Source organism: Brachyhypopomus gauderio, chromosome 2, assembly GCF_052324685.1.
Source record: "Brachyhypopomus gauderio isolate BG-103 chromosome 2, BGAUD_0.2, whole genome shotgun sequence".
NCBI lineage: Eukaryota > Metazoa > Chordata > Actinopteri > Gymnotiformes > Hypopomidae > Brachyhypopomus > Brachyhypopomus gauderio.
Genome location: NC_135212.1, coordinates 49,777,782 through 49,798,416, shown reverse-complemented (window position 1 = coordinate 49,798,416; position 20,635 = coordinate 49,777,782). Strand labels below are relative to the sequence as shown.

Below are 20,635 nucleotides of genomic sequence, written 5' to 3'. Positions count from 1 at the left end.
ATAAGCCTCCTTTTGTGCTGTGAAAGTGTTTGCATCTTTGAAATCGCAATCGACACACAACCACAAACGACGAGGTGGCCGAGAGGTTAAGGGGATGGACTGCTAATCCATTGTGCATAGCACGCGTGGGTTAGAATCCCACCTTCGTCGGTGTTGTTTTCTTTAATTTCTGACAATCGTGTCTCCTGTTGTAAGTGCAGGACCCACAAGTCATATACGGCTGCTTTTGTGCTGTGAAAGTGTTTGCATCTTTGAAATCGCAATCGACACACAAGCACAAACGACAAGGTGGCCGATAGATTAAGGCGATGGACTGCTAATCCATTATGCATAGCACGTGTGTGTTCGAATCCCACCTTCGTCGGTGTTGCTTTCTTTAATTTCTGACAATCGTGTCTCCTGCTGTAACTACAGGACCCACAAGTTAGAAAAGCCTTCTTTTGTGCTGTGAAAGTGTTTGCTTCTTTGAAATTGCTATCGACACACAACCACACACGACGAGGTGGCCGAGAGGTTAAGGCGATGGACTGCTAATCCATTGTGCATAGCACGCGTGGGTTCGAATCCCACCTTTGTCGGTGTTGCTTTCTTTAATTTCTGACAATCGTGTCTCCTGGTGTAAGTGCAGGACCCACAAGTCAGATAAGCCTTCTTTTGTGCTGTGAAAGTGTTTGCATCTTTGAAATCGCAATCGACACACAACCACAAACGACAAGGTGGCCGAGAGGGTAAGGCGATGGACTGCTAATCCATTATGCATAGCACTTGTGGGTTCGAATCCCACCTTCGTCGGTGTTGCTTTCTTTAATTTCTGACAATCGTGTCTCCTGCTGTAACTACAGGACCCACAAGTCAGAAAGGCCTTCTTTTGTGCTGTGAAAGTGCTTGCTTCTTTGAAATTGCTATCGACACACAACCACAAACGACGAGGTGGCCGAGAGGTTAAGGCGATGGACTGCTAATCCATTGTGCTTTGCACGCGTGGGTTCGAATCCCACCTTCGTCGGTGTTGCTTTTTTTAATTTCTGACAATCGTGTCTCCTGATGTAAGTGCAGGACCCACAAGTCAGACAAGCCTGCTTTTGTGCTGTGAAAGTGTTTGCATCTTTGAAATCACAATCGACACACAACCATAATTGACGAGGTGGCCGAGAGGTTAAGGCGATGGACTGCTAATCCATTGTGCTTTGCACGTGTGGGTTCGAATCCCACCTTCGTCGGTGTTGCTTTTTTTAATTTCTGACAATCGTGTCTCCTGATGTAGGTGCAGGACCCACAAGTCAGACAAGCCTGCTTTTGTGTTGTGAAAGTGTTTGCATCTTTGAAATCGCAATCGACACACAACCATAATTGACGAGGTGGCCGAGAGGTTAAGGCGATGGACTGCTAATCCATTGTGCATAGCACGCGTGGGTTCGAATCCCACCTTCGTCGGTGTTGCTTTCTTTAATTTCTGACAATCGTGTCTCCTGTTGTAAGTGCAGGACCAACAAGTCATATACGGCTGCTTTTGTGCTGTGAAAGTGTTTGCTTCTTTGAAATTGCTATCGACACACAACCACAAACGACGAGGTGGCCGAGAGGTTAAGGCGATGGACTGCTAATCCATTGTGCATAGCACGCGTGGGTTCGAATCCCACCTTCGTCGGTGTTGCTTTCTTTAATTTCTGACAATCGTGTCTCCTGATATAAGTGCAGGACCCACAAGTCAGATAAGCCTCCTTTTGTGCTGTGATAGTGTTTGCATCTTTGAAATCGCAATCGACACACAACTGTAATTGACGAGGTGGCCGAGAGGTTAAGGCGATGGACTGCTAATCCATTGTGCATAGCACGCGTGGGTTCGAATCCCACCTTCGTCGGTGTTGTTTTCTTTAATTTCTGACAATCGTGTCTCCTGATATAAGTGCAGGACCCACAAGTCAGATAAGCCTCCTTTTGTGCTGTGAAAGTGTTTGCATCTTTGAAATCGCAATCGACACACAACTGTAATTGACGAGGTGGCCGAGAGGTTAAGGCGATGGACTGCTAATCCATTGTGCATAGCACGCGTGGGTTCGAATCCCACCTTCGTCGGTGTTGCTTTCTTTAATTTCTGACAATCGTGTCTCCTGATATAAGTGCAGGACCCACAAGTCAGATAAGCCTCCTTTTGTGCTGTGAAAGTGTTTGCATCTTTGAAATCGCAATCGACACACAACCACAAACGACGAGGTGGCCAAGAGGTTAAGGGGATGGACTGCTAATCCATTGCGCATAGCACGCGTGGGTTCGAATCCCACCTTCGTCGGTGTTGCTTTCTTTAATTTCTGACAATCGTGTCTCCTGTTGTAAGTGCAGGACCAACAAGTCATATACGGCTGCTTTTGTGCTGTGAAAGTGTTTGCTTCTTTGAAATTGCTATCGACACACAACCACAAACGACGAGGTGGCCGAGAGGTTAAGGCGATGGACTGCTAATCCATTGTGCATAGCACGCGTGGGTTCGAATCCCACCTTCGTCGGTGTTGCTTTCTTTAATTTCTGACAATCGTGTCTCCTGATATAAGTGCAGGACCCACAAGTCAGATAAGCCTCCTTTTGTGCTGTGAAAGTGTTTGCATCTTTGAAATCGCAATCGACACACAACCACAAACGACGAGGTGGCCGAGAGGTTAAGGGGATGGACTGCTAATCCATTGTGCATAGCACGCGTAAGTTAGAATCCCACCTTCGTCGGTGTTGCTTTCTTTAATTTCTGACAATCGTGTCTCCTGTTGTAAGTGCAGGACCCACAAGTCATATACGGCTGCTTTTGTGCTGTGAAAGTGTTTGCATCTTTGAAATCGCAATCGACACACAAGCACAAACGACAAGGTGGCGGATAGATTAAGGCGATGGACTGCTAATCCATTATGCATAGCACGTGTGTGTTCGAATCCCACCTCCGTCGGTGTTGCTTTCTTTAATTTCTGACAATCGTGTCTCCTGCTGTAACTACAGGACCCACAAGTCAGAAAAGCCTTCTTTTGTGCTGTGAAAGTGTTTGCTTCTTTGAAATTGCTATCGACACACAACCACAAACGACGAGGTGGCCGAGAGGTTAAGGCGATGGACTGCTAATCCATTGTGCATAGCACGCGTGGGTTCGAATCCCACCTTCGTCGGTGTTGCTTTCTTTAATTTCTGACCATCGTGTCTCCTGATATTAGTGCAGGACCCACAAGTCAGATACGCCTCCTTTTGTGCTGTGAAAGTATTTGCATCTTTGAAATCGCAATCGACACACAACCGTAATTGACGAGGTGGCCGAGAGGTTAAGGCGATGGACTGCTAATCCATTGTGCATAGCACGCGTGGGTTCGAATCCCACCTTCGTCGGTGTTGCTTTCTTTAATTTCTGACAATCGTGTCTCCTCGTGTAAGTGCAGGACCCACAAGTCAGATAAGCCTTCTTTTGTGCTGTGAAAGTGTTTGCATCTTTGAAATCGCAATCGACACACAACCACAAACGACGAGGTGGCCTAGAGGTTAAGGTGATGGACTGCTAATCAATTTTGCATAGCACGCGTGGGTTCGAATCCCACCTTCGTCGGTGTTGCTTTTTTAAATTTCTGACAATCGTGTCTCCTGATGTAAGTGCAGGACCCACAAGTCAGATAAGCCTCCTTTTGTGCTGTGAAAGTGTTTGCATCTTTGAAATCGCAATCGACACACAACCACAAACGACGAGGTGGCCGAGAGGTTAAGGGGATGGACTGCTAATCCATTGTGCATAGCACGCGTGGGTTAGAATCCCACCTTCGTCGGTGTTGTTTTCTTTAATTTCTGACAATCGTGTCTCCTGTTGTAAGTGCAGGACCCACAAGTCATATACGGCTGCTTTTGTGCTGTGAAAGTGTTTGCATCTTTGAAATCGCAATCGACACACAAGCACAAACGACAAGGTGGCCGATAGATTAAGGCGATGGACTGCTAATCCATTATGCATAGCACGTGTGTGTTCGAATCCCACCTTCGTCGGTGTTGCTTTCTTTAATTTCTGACAATCGTGTCTCCTGCTGTAACTACAGGACCCACAAGTTAGAAAAGCCTTCTTTTGTGCTGTGAAAGTGTTTGCTTCTTTGAAATTGCTATCGACACACAACCACACACGACGAGGTGGCCGAGAGGTTAAGGCGATGGACTGCTAATCCATTGTGCATAGCACGCGTGGGTTCGAATCCCACCTTTGTCGGTGTTGCTTTCTTTAATTTCTGACAATCGTGTCTCCTGGTGTAAGTGCAGGACCCACAAGTCAGATAAGCCTTCTTTTGTGCTGTGAAAGTATTTGCATCTTTGAAATCGCAATCGACACACAACCGTAATTGACGAGGTGGCCGAGAGGTTAAGGCGATGGACTGCTAATCCATTGTGCATAGCACGCGTGGGTTAGAATCCCACCTTCGTCGGTGTTGCTTTCTTTAATTTCTGACAATCGTGTCTCCTGGTGTAAGTGCAGGACCCACAAGTCAGATAAGCCTTCTTTTGTGCTGTGAAAGTGTTTGCATCTTTGAAATCGCAATCGACAAACAACCACAAACGACGAGGTGGCCTAGAGGTTAAGGTGATGGACTGCTAATCAATTTTGCATAGCACGCGTGGGTTCGAATCCCACCTTCGTCGGTGTTGCTTTTTTAAATTTCTGACAATCGTGTCTCCTGATGTAAGTGCAGGACCCACAAGTCAAAAAAGCCTTCTTTTGTGCTGTGAAAGTGTTTGCTTCTTTGAAATTGCTATCGACACACAACCACAAACGACGAGGTGGCCTAGAGGTTAAGGTGATGGACTGCTTATCCATTTTGCATAGCTCGCGTGGGTTCGAATCCCACCTTCGTCGGTGTTGCTTTTTTAAATTTCTGACAATCGTGTCTCCTGATGTAAGTGCAGGACCCACAAGTCAGACAAGCCTCCTTTTGTGCTGTGAAAGTGTTTGCATCTTTGAAATCGCAATCGACACACAACCGTGATTGACGAGGTGGCCGAGAGGTTAAGGAGATGGACTGCTAATCCATTATGCATAGCACGCGTGGGTTCGAATCCCACCTTCATCGGTGTTGCTTTCTTTAATTTCTGACAATCGTGTCTCCTGGTGTAAGTGCAGTACCCACAAGTCAGATACGGCTGCTTTTGTGCTGTGAAAGTGTTTGCATCTTTGAAATCGCAATCGACACAAAACCACAAGCGACGAGGTAGCCAAGAGGTTAAGGCGATGGACTGCTAATCCATTGTGCTTTGCACGCGTGGGTTTGTATACCACATTCGTCGGTGTTGTTTTCTTTAATTTCTGACAATCGTGTCTCCTGAAGTAAGTGCAGGACCCACAAGTCAGATAAGCCTCCTTTTGTGCTGTGAAAGTGTTTGCATCTTTGAAATCGCAATCGACACACAACTGTAATTGACGAGGTGGCCGAGAGGTTAAGGCGATGGACTGCTAATCCATTGTGCATAGCACGCGTGGGTTCGAATCCCACCTTCGTCGGTGTTGCTTTCCTTAATTTCTGACAATCGTGTCTCCTGTTGTAAGTGCAGTACCCACAAGTCATATACGGCTGCTTTTGTGCTGTGAAAGTGTTTGCATCTTTGAAATCGCAATCGACACACAACCACAAACGACAAGGTGGCCGAGAGATTAAGGCGATGGACTGCTAATCCATTATGCATAGCCCGTGTGGGTTCGAATCCCACCTTCGTCGTTGTTGCTTTCTTTAATTTCTGACAATCGTGTCTCCTGCTGTAACTACAGGACCCACAAGTCAAAAAAGCCTTCTTTTGTGCTGTGAAAGTGTTTGCTTCTTTGAAATTGCTATCGACACACAACCACAAACGACGAGGTGGCCTAGAGGTTAAGGTGATGGACTGCTTATCCATTTTGCATAGCACGCGTGGGTTCGAATCCCACCTTCGTCGGTGTTGCTTTTTTAAATTTCTGACAATCGTGTCTTCTGATGTAAGTGCAGGACCCACAAGTCAGACAAGCCTCCTTTTGTGCTGTGAAAGTGTTTGCATCTTTGAAATCGCAATCGACACACAACTGTAATTGACGAGGTGGCCGAGAGGTTAAGACGATGGACTGCTAATCCATTATGCATAGCACGCGTGGGTTCGAATCCCACCTTCGTCGGTGTTGCTTTCTTTAATTTCTGACAATCGTTTCTCCTGGTGTAAGTGCAGTACCCACAAGTCAGATAAGCCTCCTTTTGTGCTGTGAAAGTGTTTGCATCTTTGAAATCGCAATCGACACACAACTGTAATTGACGAGGTGGCCGAGAGGTTAAGGCGATGGACTGCTAATCCATTGTGCATAGCACGCGTGGGTTCGAATCCCACCTTCGTCGGTGTTGCTTTCTTTAATTTCTGACAATCGTGTCTCCTGATATAAGTGCAGGACCCACAAGTCAGATAAGCCTCCTTTTGTGCTGTGAAAGTGTTTGCATCTTTGAAATCGCAATCGACACACAACTGTAATTGACGAGGTGGCCGAGAGGTTAAGGCGATGGACTGCTAATCCATTGTGCATAGCACGCGTGGGTTCGAATCCCACCTTCGTCGGTGTTGCTTTCTTTAATTTCTGACAATCGTGTCTCCTGATATAAGTGCAGGACCCACAAGTCAGATAAGCCTCCTTTTGTGCTGTGAAAGTGTTTGCATCTTTGAAATCGCAATCGACACACAACCACAAACGACGAGGTGGCCAAGAGGTTAAGGGGATGGACTGCTAATCCATTGCGCATAGCACGCGTGGGTTCGAATCCCACCTTCGTCGGTGTTGCTTTCTTTAATTTCTGACAATCGTGTCTCCTGTTGTAAGTGCAGGACCAACAAGTCATATACGGCTGCTTTTGTGCTGTGAAAGTGTTTGCTTCTTTGAAATTGCTATCGACACACAACCACAAACGACGAGGTGGCCGAGAGGTTAAGGCGATGGACTGCTAATCCATTGTGCATAGCACGCGTGGGTTCGAATCCCACCTTCGTCGGTGTTGCTTTCTTTAATTTCTGACAATCGTGTCTCCTGATATAAGTGCAGGACCCACAAGTCAGATAAGCCTCCTTTTGTGCTGTGAAAGTGTTTGCATCTTTGAAATCGCAATCGACACACAACCACAAACGACGAGGTGGCCGAGAGGTTAAGGGGATGGACTGCTAATCCATTGTGCATAGCACGCGTGGGTTAGAATCCCACCTTCGTCGGTGTTGCTTTCTTTAATTTCTGACAATCGTGTCTCCTGTTGTAAGTGCAGGACCCACAAGTCATATACGGCTGCTTTTGTGCTGTGAAAGTGTTTGCATCTTTGAAATCGCAATCGACACACAAGCACAAACGACAAGGTGGCGGATAGATTAAGGCGATGGACTGCTAATCCATTATGCATAGCACGTGTGTGTTCGAATCCCACCTCCGTCGGTGTTGCTTTCTTTAATTTCTGACAATCGTGTCTCCTGCTGTAACTACAGGACCCACAAGTCAGAAAAGCCTTCTTTTGTGCTGTGAAAGTGTTTGCTTCTTTGAAATTGCTATCGACACACAACCACAAACGACGAGGTGGCCGAGAGGTTAAGGCGATGGACTGCTAATCCATTGTGCATAGCACGCGTGGGTTCGAATCCCACCTTCGTCGGTGTTGCTTTCTTTAATTTCTGACCATCGTGTCTCCTGATATTAGTGCAGGACCCACAAGTCAGATACGCCTCCTTTTGTGCTGTGAAAGTATTTGCATCTTTGAAATCGCAATCGACACACAACCGTAATTGACGAGGTGGCCGAGAGGTTAAGGCGATGGACTGCTAATCCATTGTGCATAGCACGCGTGGGTTCGAATCCCACCTTCGTCGGTGTTGCTTTCTTTAATTTCTGACAATCGTGTCTCCTGGTGTAAGTGCAGGACCCACAAGTCAGATAAGCCTTCTTTTGTGCTGTGAAAGTGTTTGCATCTTTGAAATCGCAATCGACACACAACCACAAACGACGAGGTGGCCTAGAGGTTAAGGTGATGGACTGCTAATCAATTTTGCATAGCACGCGTGGGTTCGAATCCCACCTTCGTCGGTGTTGCTTTTTTAAATTTCTGACAATCGTGTCTCCTGATGTAAGTGCAGGACCCACAAGTCAGACAAGCCTCCTTTTGTGCTGTGAAAGTGTTTGCATCTTTGAAATCGCAATCGACACACAACCGTAATTGACGAGGTGGCCGAGAGGTTAAGTCGATGGACTGCTAATCCATTGTGCATAGCACGCGTGGGTTCGAATCCCACCTTCGTCGGTGTTGCTTTCTTTAATTTCTGACAATCGTGTCTCCTGATATAAGTGCAGGACCCACAAGTCAGATAAGCCTCCTTTAGTGCTGTGAAAGTGTTTGCATCTTTGAAATCGCAATCGACACACAACCACAAACGACGAGGTGGCCGAGAGGTTAAGGGGATGGACTGCTAATCCATTGTGCATAGCACGCGTGGGTTCGAATCCCACCTTCGTCGGTGTTGCTTTCTTTAATTTCTGACAATCGTGTCTCCTGCTGTAACTACAGGACCCACAAGTCAGAAAAGCCTTCTTTTGTGCTGTGAAAGTGTTTGCTTCTTTGAAATTGCTATCGACACACAACCACAAACGACGAGGTGGCCGAGAGGTTAAGGCGATGGACTGCTAATCCATTGTGCATAGCACGCGTGGGTTCGAATCCCACCTTCGTCGGTGTTGCTTTCTTTAATTTCTGACAATCGTGTCTCCTGATATAAGTGCAGGACCCACAAGTCAGATAAGCCTCCTTTTGTGCTGTGAAAGTGTTTGCATCTTTGAAATCGCAATCGACACACAACCACAAACGACGAGGTGGCCGAGAGGTTAAGGGGATGGACTGCTAATCCATTGTGCATAGCACGCGTGGGTTAGAATCCCACCTTCGTCGGTGTTGCTTTCTTTAATTTCTGACAATCGTGTCTCCTGTTGTAAGTCCAGGACCCACAAGTAATATACGGCTGCTTTTGTGCTGTGAAAGTGTTTGCATCTTTGAAATCGCAATCGACACACAAGCACAAACGACAAGGTGGCCGATAGATTAAGGCGATGGACTGCTAATCCATTATGCATAGCACGTGTGTGTTCGAATCCCACCTTCGTCGGTGTTGCTTTCTTTAATTTCTGACAATCGTGTCTCCTGCTGTAACTACAGGACCCACAAGTCAGAAAAGCCTTCTTTTGTGCTGTGAAAGTGTTTGCTTCTTTGAAATTGCTATCGACACACAACCACACACGACGAGGTGGCCGAGAGGTTAAGGCGATGGACTGCTAATCCATTGTGCATAGCACGCGTGGGTTCGAATCCCACCTTCGTCGGTGTTGCTTTCTTTAATTTCTGACAATCGTGTCTCCTGGTGTAAGTGCAGGACCCACAAGTCAGATAAGCCTTCTTTTGTGCTGTGAAAGTGTTTGCATCTTTGAAATCGCAATCGACACACAACCACAAACGACAAGGTGGCCGAGAGGGTAAGGCGATGGACTGCTAATCCATTATGCATAGCACTTGTGGGTTCGAATCCCACCTTCGTCGGTGTTGCTTTCTTTAATTTCTGACAATCGTGTCTCCTGCTGTAACTACAGGACCCACAAGTCAGAAAGGCCTTCTTTTGTGCTGTGAAAGTGCTTGCTTCTTTGAAATTGCTATCGACACACAACCACAAACGACGAGGTGGCCGAGAGGTTAAGGCGATGGACTGCTAATCCATTGTGCTTTGCACGCGTGGGTTCGAATCCCACCTTCGTCGGTGTTGCTTTTTTTAATTTCTGACAATCGTGTCTCCTGATGTAAGTGCAGGACCCACAAGTCAGACAAGCCTGCTTTTGTGCTGTGAAAGTGTTTGCATCTTTGAAATCACAATCGACACACAACCATAATTGACGAGGTGGCCGAGAGGTTAAGGCGATGGACTGCTAATCCATTGTGCTTTGCACGCGTGGGTTCGAATCCCACCTTCGTCGGTGTTGCTTTTTTTAATTTCTGACAATCGTGTCTCCTGGTGTAAGTGCAGGACCCACAAGTCAGATTCGGCTGCTTTTGTGCTGTGAAAGTGTTTGCATCTTTGAAATCGCAATCGACACAAAACCACAAGCGACGAGGTGGCCGAGAGGTTAAGGCGATGGACTGCTAATTCATTGTGCTTTGCACGCGTGGGTTCGAATCCCACCTTCGTCGTTGTTGCTTTCTTTAATTTCTGACAATCGTGTCTCCTTATATAAGTGCAGGACCCACAAGTCAGATAAGCCTCCTTTTGTGCTGTGAAAGTGTTTGCATCTTTGAAATCGCAATCGACACACCACCACAAACGACGAGGTGGCCGAGAGGTTAAGGCGATGGACTGCTAATCCATTATGCATAGCACGTGTGTGTTCGAATCCCACCTCCGTCGGTGTTGCTTTCTTTAATTTCTGACAATCGTGTCTCCTGCTGTAACTACAGGACCCACAAGTCAGAAAAGCCTTCTTTTGTGCTGTGAAAGTGTTTGCTTCTTTGAAATTGCTATCGACACACAACCACAAACGACGAGGTGGCCGAGAGGTTAAGGCGATGGACTGCTAATCCATTGTGCATAGCACGCGTGGGTTCGAATTCCACCTTCGTCGGTGTTGCTTTCTTTAATTTCTGACAATCGTGTCTCCTGATATAAGAGCAGGACCCACAAGTCAGATAAGCCTCCTTTTGTGCTGTGAAAGTGTTTGCATCTTTGAAATCGCAATCGACACACCACCACAAACAATGAGGTGGCCGAGAGGTTAAGGCGATGGACTGCTAATCCATTGTGCATAGCATGCGTGGGTTCGAATCCCACCTTCGTCGGTGTTGCTTTCTTTAATTTCTGACAATCGTGTCTCCTGTTGTAAGTGCAGGACCCACAAGTCATATACGGCTGCTTTTGTGCTGTGAAAGTGTTTGCATCTTTGAAATCGCAATCGACACACAAGCACAAACGACAAGGTGGCCGATAGATTAAGGCGATGGACTGCTAATCCATTATGCATAGCACGTGTGTGTTCGAATCCCACCTCCGTCGGTGTTGCTTTCTTTAATTTCTGACAATCGTGTCTCCTGCTGTAACTACAGGACCCACAAGTCAGAAAAGCCTTATTTTGTGCTGTGAAAGTGTTTGCTTCTTTGAAATTGCTATCGACACACAACCACAAACAACGAGGTGGCCGAGAGGTTAAGGCGATGGACTGCTAATCCATTGTGCATAGCACGCGTGGGTTCGAATCCCACCTTCGTCGGTGTTGCTTTCTTTAATTTCTGACCATCGTGTCTCCTGATATAAGTGCAGGACCCACAAGTCAGATACGCCTCCTTTTGTGCTGTGAAAGTATTTGCATCTTTGAAATCGCAATCGACACACAACCGTAATTGACGAGGTGGCCGAGAGGTTAAGGCGATGGACTGCTAATCCATTGTGCATAGCACGCGTGGGTTAGAATCCCACCTTCGTCGGTGTTGCTTTCTTTAATTTCTGACAATCGTGTCTCCTGGTGTAAGTGCAGGACCCACAAGTCAGATAAGCCTTCTTTTGTGCTGTGAAAGTGTTTGCATCTTTGAAATCGCAATCGACAAACAACCACAAACGACGAGGTGGCCTAGAGGTTAAGGTGATGGACTGCTAATCAATTTTGCATAGCACGCGTGGGTTCGAATCCCACCTTCGTCGGTGTTGCTTTTTTAAATTTCTGACAATCGTGTCTCCTGATGTAAGTGCAGGACCCACAAGTCAAAAAAGCCTTCTTTTGTGCTGTGAAAGTGTTTGCTTCTTTGAAATTGCTATCGACACACAACCACAAACGACGAGGTGGCCTAGAGGTTAAGGTGATGGACTGCTTATCCATTTTGCATAGCTCGCGTGGGTTCGAATCCCACCTTCGTCGGTGTTGCTTTTTTAAATTTCTGACAATCGTGTCTCCTGATGTAAGTGCAGTACCCACAAGTCAGACAAGCCTCCTTTTGTGCTGTGAAAGTGTTTGCATCTTTGAAATCGCAATCGACACACAACCGTGATTGACGAGGTGGCTGAGAGGTTAAGGAGATGGACTGCTAATCCATTATGCATAGCACGCGTGGGTTCGAATCCCACCTTCGTCGGTGTTGCTTTCTTTAATTTCTGACAATCGTGTCTCCTGGTGTAAGTGCAGTACCCACAAGTCAGATACGGCTGCTTTTGTGCTGTGAAAGTGTTTGCATCTTTGAAATCGCAATCGACACAAAACCACAAGCGACGAGGTAGCCAAGAGGTTAAGGCGATGGACTGCTAATCCATTGTGCTTTGCACGCGTGGGTTTGAATACCACATTCGTCGGTGTTGTTTTCTTTAATTTCTGACAATCGTGTCTCCTGAAGTAAGTGCAGGACCCACAAGTCAGATAAGCCTCCTTTTGTGCTGTGAAAGTGTTTGCATCTTTGAAATCGCAATCGACACACAACTGTAATTGACGAGGTGGCCGAGAGGTTAAGGCCATGGACTGCTAATCCATTGTGCATAGCATGCGTGGGTTTGAATCCCACCTTCGTCGGTGTTGCTTTCTTTAATTTCTGACAATCGTGTCTCCTGTTGTAAGTGCAGGACCCACAAGTCATATACGGCTGCTTTTGTGCTGTGAAAGTGTTTGCATCTTTGAAATCGCAATCGACACACAAGCACAAACGACAAGGTGGCCGATAGATTAAGGCGATGGACTGCTAATCCATTATGCATAGCACGTGTGTGTTCGAATCCCACCTCCGTCGGTGTTGCTTTCTTTAATTTCTGACAATCGTGTCTCCTGCTGTAACTACAGGACCCACAAGTCAGAAAAGCCTTCTTTTGTGCTGTGAAAGTGTTTGCTTCTTTGAAATTGCTATCGACACACAACCACAAACGACGAGGTGGCCGAGAGGTTAAGGCGATGGACTGCTAATCCATTGTGCATAGCACGCGTGGGTTCGAATCCCACCTTCGTCGGTGTTGCTTTCTTTAATTTCTGACCATCGTGTCTCCTGATATAAGTGCAGGACCCACAAGTCAGATACGCCTCCTTTTGTGCTGTGAAAGTATTTGCATCTTTGAAATCGCAATCGACACACAACCGTAATTGACGAGGTGGCCGAGAGGTTAAGGCGATGGACTGCTAATCCATTGTGCATAGCACGCGTGGGTTAGAATCCCACCTTCGTCGGTGTTGCTTTCTTTAATTTCTGACAATCGTGTCTCCTGGTGTAAGTGCAGGACCCACAAGTCAGATAAGCCTTCTTTTGTGCTGTGAAAGTGTTTGCATCTTTGAAATCGCAATCGACAAACAACCACAAACGACGAGGTGGCCTAGAGGTTAAGGTGATGGACTGCTAATCAATTTTGCATAGCACGCGTGGGTTCGAATCCCACCTTCGTCGGTGTTGCTTTTTTAAATTTCTGACAATCGTGTCTCCTGATGTAAGTGCAGGACCCACAAGTCAAAAAAGCCTTCTTTTGTGCTGTGAAAGTGTTTGCTTCTTTGAAATTGCTATCGACACACAACCACAAACGACGAGGTGGCCTAGAGGTTAAGGTGATGGACTGCTTATCCATTTTGCATAGCTCGCGTGGGTTCGAATCCCACCTTCGTCGGTGTTGCTTTTTTAAATTTCTGACAATCGTGTCTCCTGATGTAAGTGCAGTACCCACAAGTCAGACAAGCCTCCTTTTGTGCTGTGAAAGTGTTTGCATCTTTGAAATCGCAATCGACACACAACCGTGATTGACGAGGTGGCTGAGAGGTTAAGGAGATGGACTGCTAATCCATTATGCATAGCACGCGTGGGTTCGAATCCCACCTTCGTCGGTGTTGCTTTCTTTAATTTCTGACAATCGTGTCTCCTGGTGTAAGTGCAGTACCCACAAGTCAGATACGGCTGCTTTTGTGCTGTGAAAGTGTTTGCATCTTTGAAATCGCAATCGACACAAAACCACAAGCGACGAGGTAGCCAAGAGGTTAAGGCGATGGACTGCTAATCCATTGTGCTTTGCACGCGTGGGTTTGAATACCACATTCGTCGGTGTTGTTTTCTTTAATTTCTGACAATCGTGTCTCCTGAAGTAAGTGCAGGACCCACAAGTCAGATAAGCCTCCTTTTGTGCTGTGAAAGTGTTTGCATCTTTGAAATCGCAATCGACACACAACTGTAATTGACGAGGTGGCCGAGAGGTTAAGGCCATGGACTGCTAATCCATTGTGCATAGCATGCGTGGGTTTGAATCCCACCTTCGTCGGTGTTGCTTTCTTTAATTTCTGACAATCGTGTCTCCTGTTGTAAGTGCAGGACCCACAAGTCATATACGGCTGCTTTTGTGCTGTGAAAGTGTTTGCATCTTTGAAATCGCAATCGACACACAAGCACAAACGACAAGGTGGCCGATAGATTAAGGCGATGGACTGCTAATCCATTATGCATAGCACGTGTGTGTTCGAATCCCACCTCCGTCGGTGTTGCTTTCTTTAATTTCTGACAATCGTGTCTCCTGCTGTAACTACAGGACCCACAAGTCAGAAAAGCCTTCTTTTGTGCTGTGAAAGTGTTTGCTTCTTTGAAATTGCTATCGACACACAACCACAAACGACGAGGTGGCCGAGAGGTTAAGGCGATGGACTGCTAATCCATTGTGCATAGCACGCGTGGGTTCGAATCCCACCTTCGTCGGTGTTGCTTTCTTTAATTTCTGACCATCGTGTCTCCTGATATAAGTGCAGGACCCACAAGTCAGATACGCCTTCTTTTGTGCTGTGAAAGTATTTGCATCTTTGAAATCGCAATCGACACACAACCGTAATTGACGAGGTGGCCGAGAGGTTAAGGCGATGGACTGCTAATCCATTGTGCATAGCACGCGTGGGTTAGAATCCCACCTTCGTCGGTGTTGCTTTCTTTAATTTCTGACAATCGTGTCTCCTGGTGTAAGTGCAGGACCCACAAGTCAGATAAGCCTTCTTTTGTGCTGTGAAAGTGTTTGCATCTTTGAAATCGCAATCGACAAACAACCACAAACGACGAGGTGGCCTAGAGGTTAAGGTGATGGACTGCTAATCAATTTTGCATAGCACGCGTGGGTTCGAATCCCACCTTCGTCGGTGTTGCTTTTTTAAATTTCTGACAATCGTGTCTCCTGATGTAAGTGCAGGACCCACAAGTCAAAAAAGCCTTCTTTTGTGCTTTGAAAGTGTTTGCTTCTTTGAAATTGCTATCGACACACAACCACAAACGACGAGGTGGCCTAGAGGTTAAGGTGATGGACTGCTTATCCATTTTGCATAGCTCGCGTGGGTTCGAATCCCACCTTCGTCGGTGTTGCTTTTTTAAATTTCTGACAATCGTGTCTCCTGATGTAAGTGCAGGACCCACAAGTCAGACAAGCCTCCTTTTGTGCTGTGAAAGTGTTTGCATCTTTGAAATCGCAATCGACACACAACCGTGATTGACGAGGTGGCCGAGAGGTTAAGGAGATGGACTGCTAATCCATTATGCATAGCACGCGTGGGTTCGAATCCCACCTTCGTCGGTGTTGCTTTCTTTAATTTCTGACAATCGTGTCTCCTGGTGTAAGTGCAGTACCCACAAGTCAGATACGGCTGCTTTTGTGCTGTGAAAGTGTTTGCATCTTTGAAATCGCAATCGACACAAAACCACAAGCGACGAGGTAGCCAAGAGGTTAAGGCGATGGACTGCTAATCCATTGTGCTTTGCACGCGTGGGTTTGAATACCACATTCGTCGGTGTTGTTTTCTTTAATTTCTGACAATCGTGTCTCCTGAAGTAAGTGCAGGACCCACAAGTCAGATAAGCCTCCTTTTGTGCTGTGAAAGTGTTTGCATCTTTGAAATCGCAATCGACACACAACTGTAATTGACGAGGTGGCCGAGAGGTTAAGGCGATGGACTGCTAATCCATTGTGCATAGCACGCGTGGGTTCGAATCCCACCTTCGTCGGTGTTGCTTTCCTTAATTTCTGACAATCGTGTCTCCTGTTGTAAGTGCAGTACCCACAAGTCATATACGGCTGCTTTTGTGCTGTGAAAGTGTTTGCATCTTTGAAATCGCAATCGACACACAACCACAAACGACAAGGTGGCCGAGAGATTAAGGCGATGGACTGCTAATCCATTATGCATAGCCCGTGTGGGTTCGAATCCCACCTTCGTCGTTGTTGCTTTCTTTAATTTCTGACAATCGTGTCTCCTGCTGTAACTACAGGACCCACAAGTCAAAAAAGCCTTCTTTTGTGCTGTGAAAGTGTTTGCTTCTTTGAAATTGCTATCGACACACAACCACAAACGACGAGGTGGCCTAGAGGTTAAGGTGATGGACTGCTTATCCATTTTGCATAGCACGCGTGGGTTCGAATCCCACCTTCGTCGGTGTTGCTTTTTTAAATTTCTGACAATCGTGTCTTCTGATGTAAGTGCAGGACCCACAAGTCAGACAAGCCTCCTTTTGTGCTGTGAAAGTGTTTGCATCTTTGAAATCGCAATCGACACACAACTGTAATTGACGAGGTGGCCGAGAGGTTAAGACGATGAACTGCTAATCCATTATGCATAGCACGCGTGGGTTCGAATCCCACCTTCGTCGGTGTTGCTTTCTTTAATTTCTGACAATCGTTTCTCCTGGTGTAAGTGCAGAACCCACAAGTCAGATACGGCTGCTTTTGTGCTGTGAAAGTGTTTGCATCTTTGAAATCGCAATCGACACACAACTGTAATTGACGAGGTGGCCGAGAGGTTAAGGCGATGGACTGCTAATCCATTGTGCATAGCACGCGTGGGTTCGAATCCCACCTTCGTCGGTGTTGCTTTCTTTAATTTCTGACAATCGTGTCTCCTGATATAAGTGCAGGACCCACAAGTCAGATAAGCCTCCTTTTGTGCTGTGAAAGTGTTTGCATCTTTGAAATCGCAATCGACACACAACTGTAATTGACGAGGTGGCCGAGAGGTTAAGGCGATGGACTGCTAATCCATTGTGCATAGCACGCGTGGGTTCGAATCCCACCTTCGTCGGTGTTGCTTTCTTTAATTTCTGACAATCGTGTCTCCTGATATAAGTGCAGGACCCACAAGTCAGATAAGCCTCCTTTTGTGCTGTGAAAGTGTTTGCATCTTTGAAATCGCAATCGACACACAACCACAAACGACGAGGTGGCCAAGAGGTTAAGGGGATGGACTGCTAATCCATTGCGCATAGCACGCGTGGGTTCGAATCCCACCTTCGTCGGTGTTGCTTTCTTTAATTTCTGACAATCGTGTCTCCTGATATAAGTGCAGGACCCACAAGTCAGATAAGCCTCCTTTTGTGCTGTGAAAGTGTTTGCATCTTTGAAATCGCAATTGACACACAACCACAAACGACGAGGTGGCCGAGAGGTTAAGGGGATGGACTGCTAATCCATTGTGCATAGCACGCGTGGGTTAGAATCCCACCTTCGTCGGTGTTGCTTTCTTTAATTTCTGACAATCGTGTCTCCTGTTGTAAGTGCAGGACCCACAAGTCATATACGGCTGCTTTTGTGCTGTGAAAGTGTTTGCATCTTTGAAATCGCAATCGACACACAAGCACAAACGACAAGGTGGCCGATAGATTAAGGCGATGGACTGCTAATCCATTATGCATAGCACGTGTGTGTTCGAATCCCACCTTCGTCGGTGTTGCTTTCTTTAATTTCTGACAATCGTGTCTCCTGCTGTAACTACAGGACCCACAAGTCAGAAAAGCCTTCTTTTGTGCTGTGAAAGTGTTTGCTTCTTTGAAATTGCTATCGACACACAACCACAAACGACGAGGTGGCCTAGAGGTTAAGGTGATGGACTGCTTATCCATTTTGCATAGCTCGCGTGGGTTCGAATCCCACCTTCGTCGGTGTTGCTTTTTTAAATTTCTGACAATCGTGTCTCCTGATGTAAGTGCAGTACCCACAAGTCAGACAAGCCTCCTTTTGTGCTGTGAAAGTGTTTGCATCTTTGAAATCGCAATCGACACACAACCGTGATTGACGAGGTGGCTGAGAGGTTAAGGAGATGGACTGCTAATCCATTATGCATAGCACGCGTGGGTTCGAATCCCACCTTCGTCGGTGTTGCTTTCTTTAATTTCTGACAATCGTGTCTCCTGGTGTAAGTGCAGTACCCACAAGTCAGATACGGCTGCTTTTGTGCTGTGAAAGTGTTTGCATCTTTGAAATCGCAATCGACACAAAACCACAAGCGACGAGGTAGCCAAGAGGTTAAGGCGATGGACTGCTAATCCATTGTGCTTTGCACGCGTGGGTTTGAATACCACATTCGTCGGTGTTGTTTTCTTTAATTTCTGACAATCGTGTCTCCTGAAGTAAGTGCAGGACCCACAAGTCAGATAAGCCTCCTTTTGTGCTGTGAAAGTGTTTGCATCTTTGAAATCGCAATCGACACACAACTGTAATTGACGAGGTGGCCGAGAGGTTAAGGCCATGGACTGCTAATCCATTGTGCATAGCATGCGTGGGTTTGAATCCCACCTTCGTCGGTGTTGCTTTCTTTAATTTCTGACAATCGTGTCTCCTGTTGTAAGTGCAGGACCCACAAGTCATATACGGCTGCTTTTGTGCTGTGAAAGTGTTTGCATCTTTGAAATCGCAATCGACACACAAGCACAAACGACAAGGTGGCCGATAGATTAAGGCGATGGACTGCTAATCCATTATGCATAGCACGTGTGTGTTCGAATCCCACCTCCGTCGGTGTTGCTTTCTTTAATTTCTGACAATCGTGTCTCCTGCTGTAACTACAGGACCCACAAGTCAGAAAAGCCTTCTTTTGTGCTGTGAAAGTGTTTGCTTCTTTGAAATTGCTATCGACACACAACCACAAACGACGAGGTGGCCGAGAGGTTAAGGCGATGGACTGCTAATCCATTGTGCATAGCACGCGTGGGTTCGAATCCCACCTTCGTCGGTGTTGCTTTCTTTAATTTCTGACCATCGTGTCTCCTGATATAAGTGCAGGACCCACAAGTCAGATACGCCTCCTTTTGTGCTGTGAAAGTATTTGCATCTTTGAAATCGCAATCGACACACAACCGTAATTGACGAGGTGGCCGAGAGGTTAAGGCGATGGACTGCTAATCCATTGTGCATAGCACGCGTGGGTTAGAATCCCACCTTCGTCGGTGTTGCTTTCTTTAATTTCTGACAATCGTGTCTCCTGGTGTAAGTGCAGGACCCACAAGTCAGATAAGCCTTCTTTTGTGCTGTGAAAGTGTTTGCATCTTTGAAATCGCAATCGACAAACAACCACAAACGACGAGGTGGCCTAGAGGTTAAGGTGATGGACTGCTAATCAATTTTGCATAGCACGCGTGGGTTCGAATCCCACCTTCGTCGGTGTTGCTTTTTTAAATTTCTGACAATCGTGTCTCCTGATGTAAGTGCAGGACCCACAAGTCAAAAAAGCCTTCTTTTGTGCTTTGAAAGTGTTTGCTTCTTTGAAATTGCTATCGACACACAACCACAAACGACGAGGTGGCCTAGAGGTTAAGGTGATGGACTGCTTATCCATTTTGCATAGCTCGCGTGGGTTCGAATCCCACCTTCGTCGGTGTTGCTTTTTTAAATTTCTGACAATCGTGTCTCCTGATGTAAGTGCAGGACCCACAAGTCAGACAAGCCTCCTTTTGTGCTGTGAAAGTGTTTGCATCTTTGAAATCGCAATCGACACACAACCGTGATTGACGAGGTGGCCGAGAGGTTAAGGAGATGGACTGCTAATCCATTATGCATAGCACGCGTGGGTTCGAATCCCACCTTTGTCGGTGTTGCTTTCTTTAATTTCTGACAATCGTGTCTCCTGGTGTAAGTGCAGTACCCACAAGTCAGATACGGCTGCTTTTGTGCTGTGAAAGTGTTTGCATCTTTGAAATCGCAATCGACACAAAACCACAAGCGACGAGGTAGCCAAGAGGTTAAGGCGATGGACTGCTAATCCATTGTGCTTTGCACGCGTGGGTTTGAATACCACATTCGTCGGTGTTGTTTTCTTTAATTTCTGACAATCGTGTCTCCTGAAGTAAGTGCAGGACCCACAAGTCAGATAAGCCTCCTTTTGTGCTGTGAAAGTGTTTGCATCTTTGAAATCGCAATCGACACACAACTGTAATTGACGAGGTGGCCGAGAGGTTAAGGCGATGGACTGCTAATCCATTGTGCATAGCACACGTGGGTTCGAATCCCACCTTCGTCGGTGTTGCTTTCCTTAATTTCTGACAATCGTGTCTCCTGTTGTAAGTGCAGTACCCACAAGTCATATAGGGCTGCTTTTGTGCTGTGAAAGTGTTTGCATCTTTGAAATCGCAATCGACACACAACCACAAACGACAAGGTGGCCGAGAGATTAAGGCGATGGACTGCTAATCCATTATGCATAGCCCGTGTGGGTTCGAATCCCACCTTCGTCGTTGTTGCTTTCTTTAATTTCTGACAATCGTGTCTCCTGCTGTAACTACAGGACCCACAAGTCAAAAAAGCCTTCTTTTGTGCTGTGAAAGTGTTTGCTTCTTTGAAATTGCTATCGACACACAACCACAAACGACGAGGTGGCCTAGAGGTTAAG

General features: G+C 46.4%; 3 non-coding genes across 3 annotated transcripts; all 3 read left to right on the top strand.

The window, feature by feature from the left end:
• The first annotated feature begins 924 nt into the window (after nt 1–924).
• Nucleotides 925–1,006, top strand: trnas-gcu (transfer RNA serine (anticodon GCU)). The gene has a single exon. It is a non-coding gene; the product is annotated as a tRNA-Ser (tRNA).
• Nucleotides 1,007–9,698: 8,692 nt separating this feature from the next.
• trnas-gcu (transfer RNA serine (anticodon GCU)) lies at nt 9,699–9,780 on the top strand. Its single transcript has one exon. It is a non-coding gene; the product is annotated as a tRNA-Ser (tRNA).
• A 132-nt stretch (nt 9,781–9,912) lies between these two features.
• Nucleotides 9,913–9,994, top strand: trnas-gcu (transfer RNA serine (anticodon GCU)). Its single transcript has one exon. It is a non-coding gene; the product is annotated as a tRNA-Ser (tRNA).
• The last annotated feature ends 10,641 nt before the right edge of the window (nt 9,995–20,635 follow it).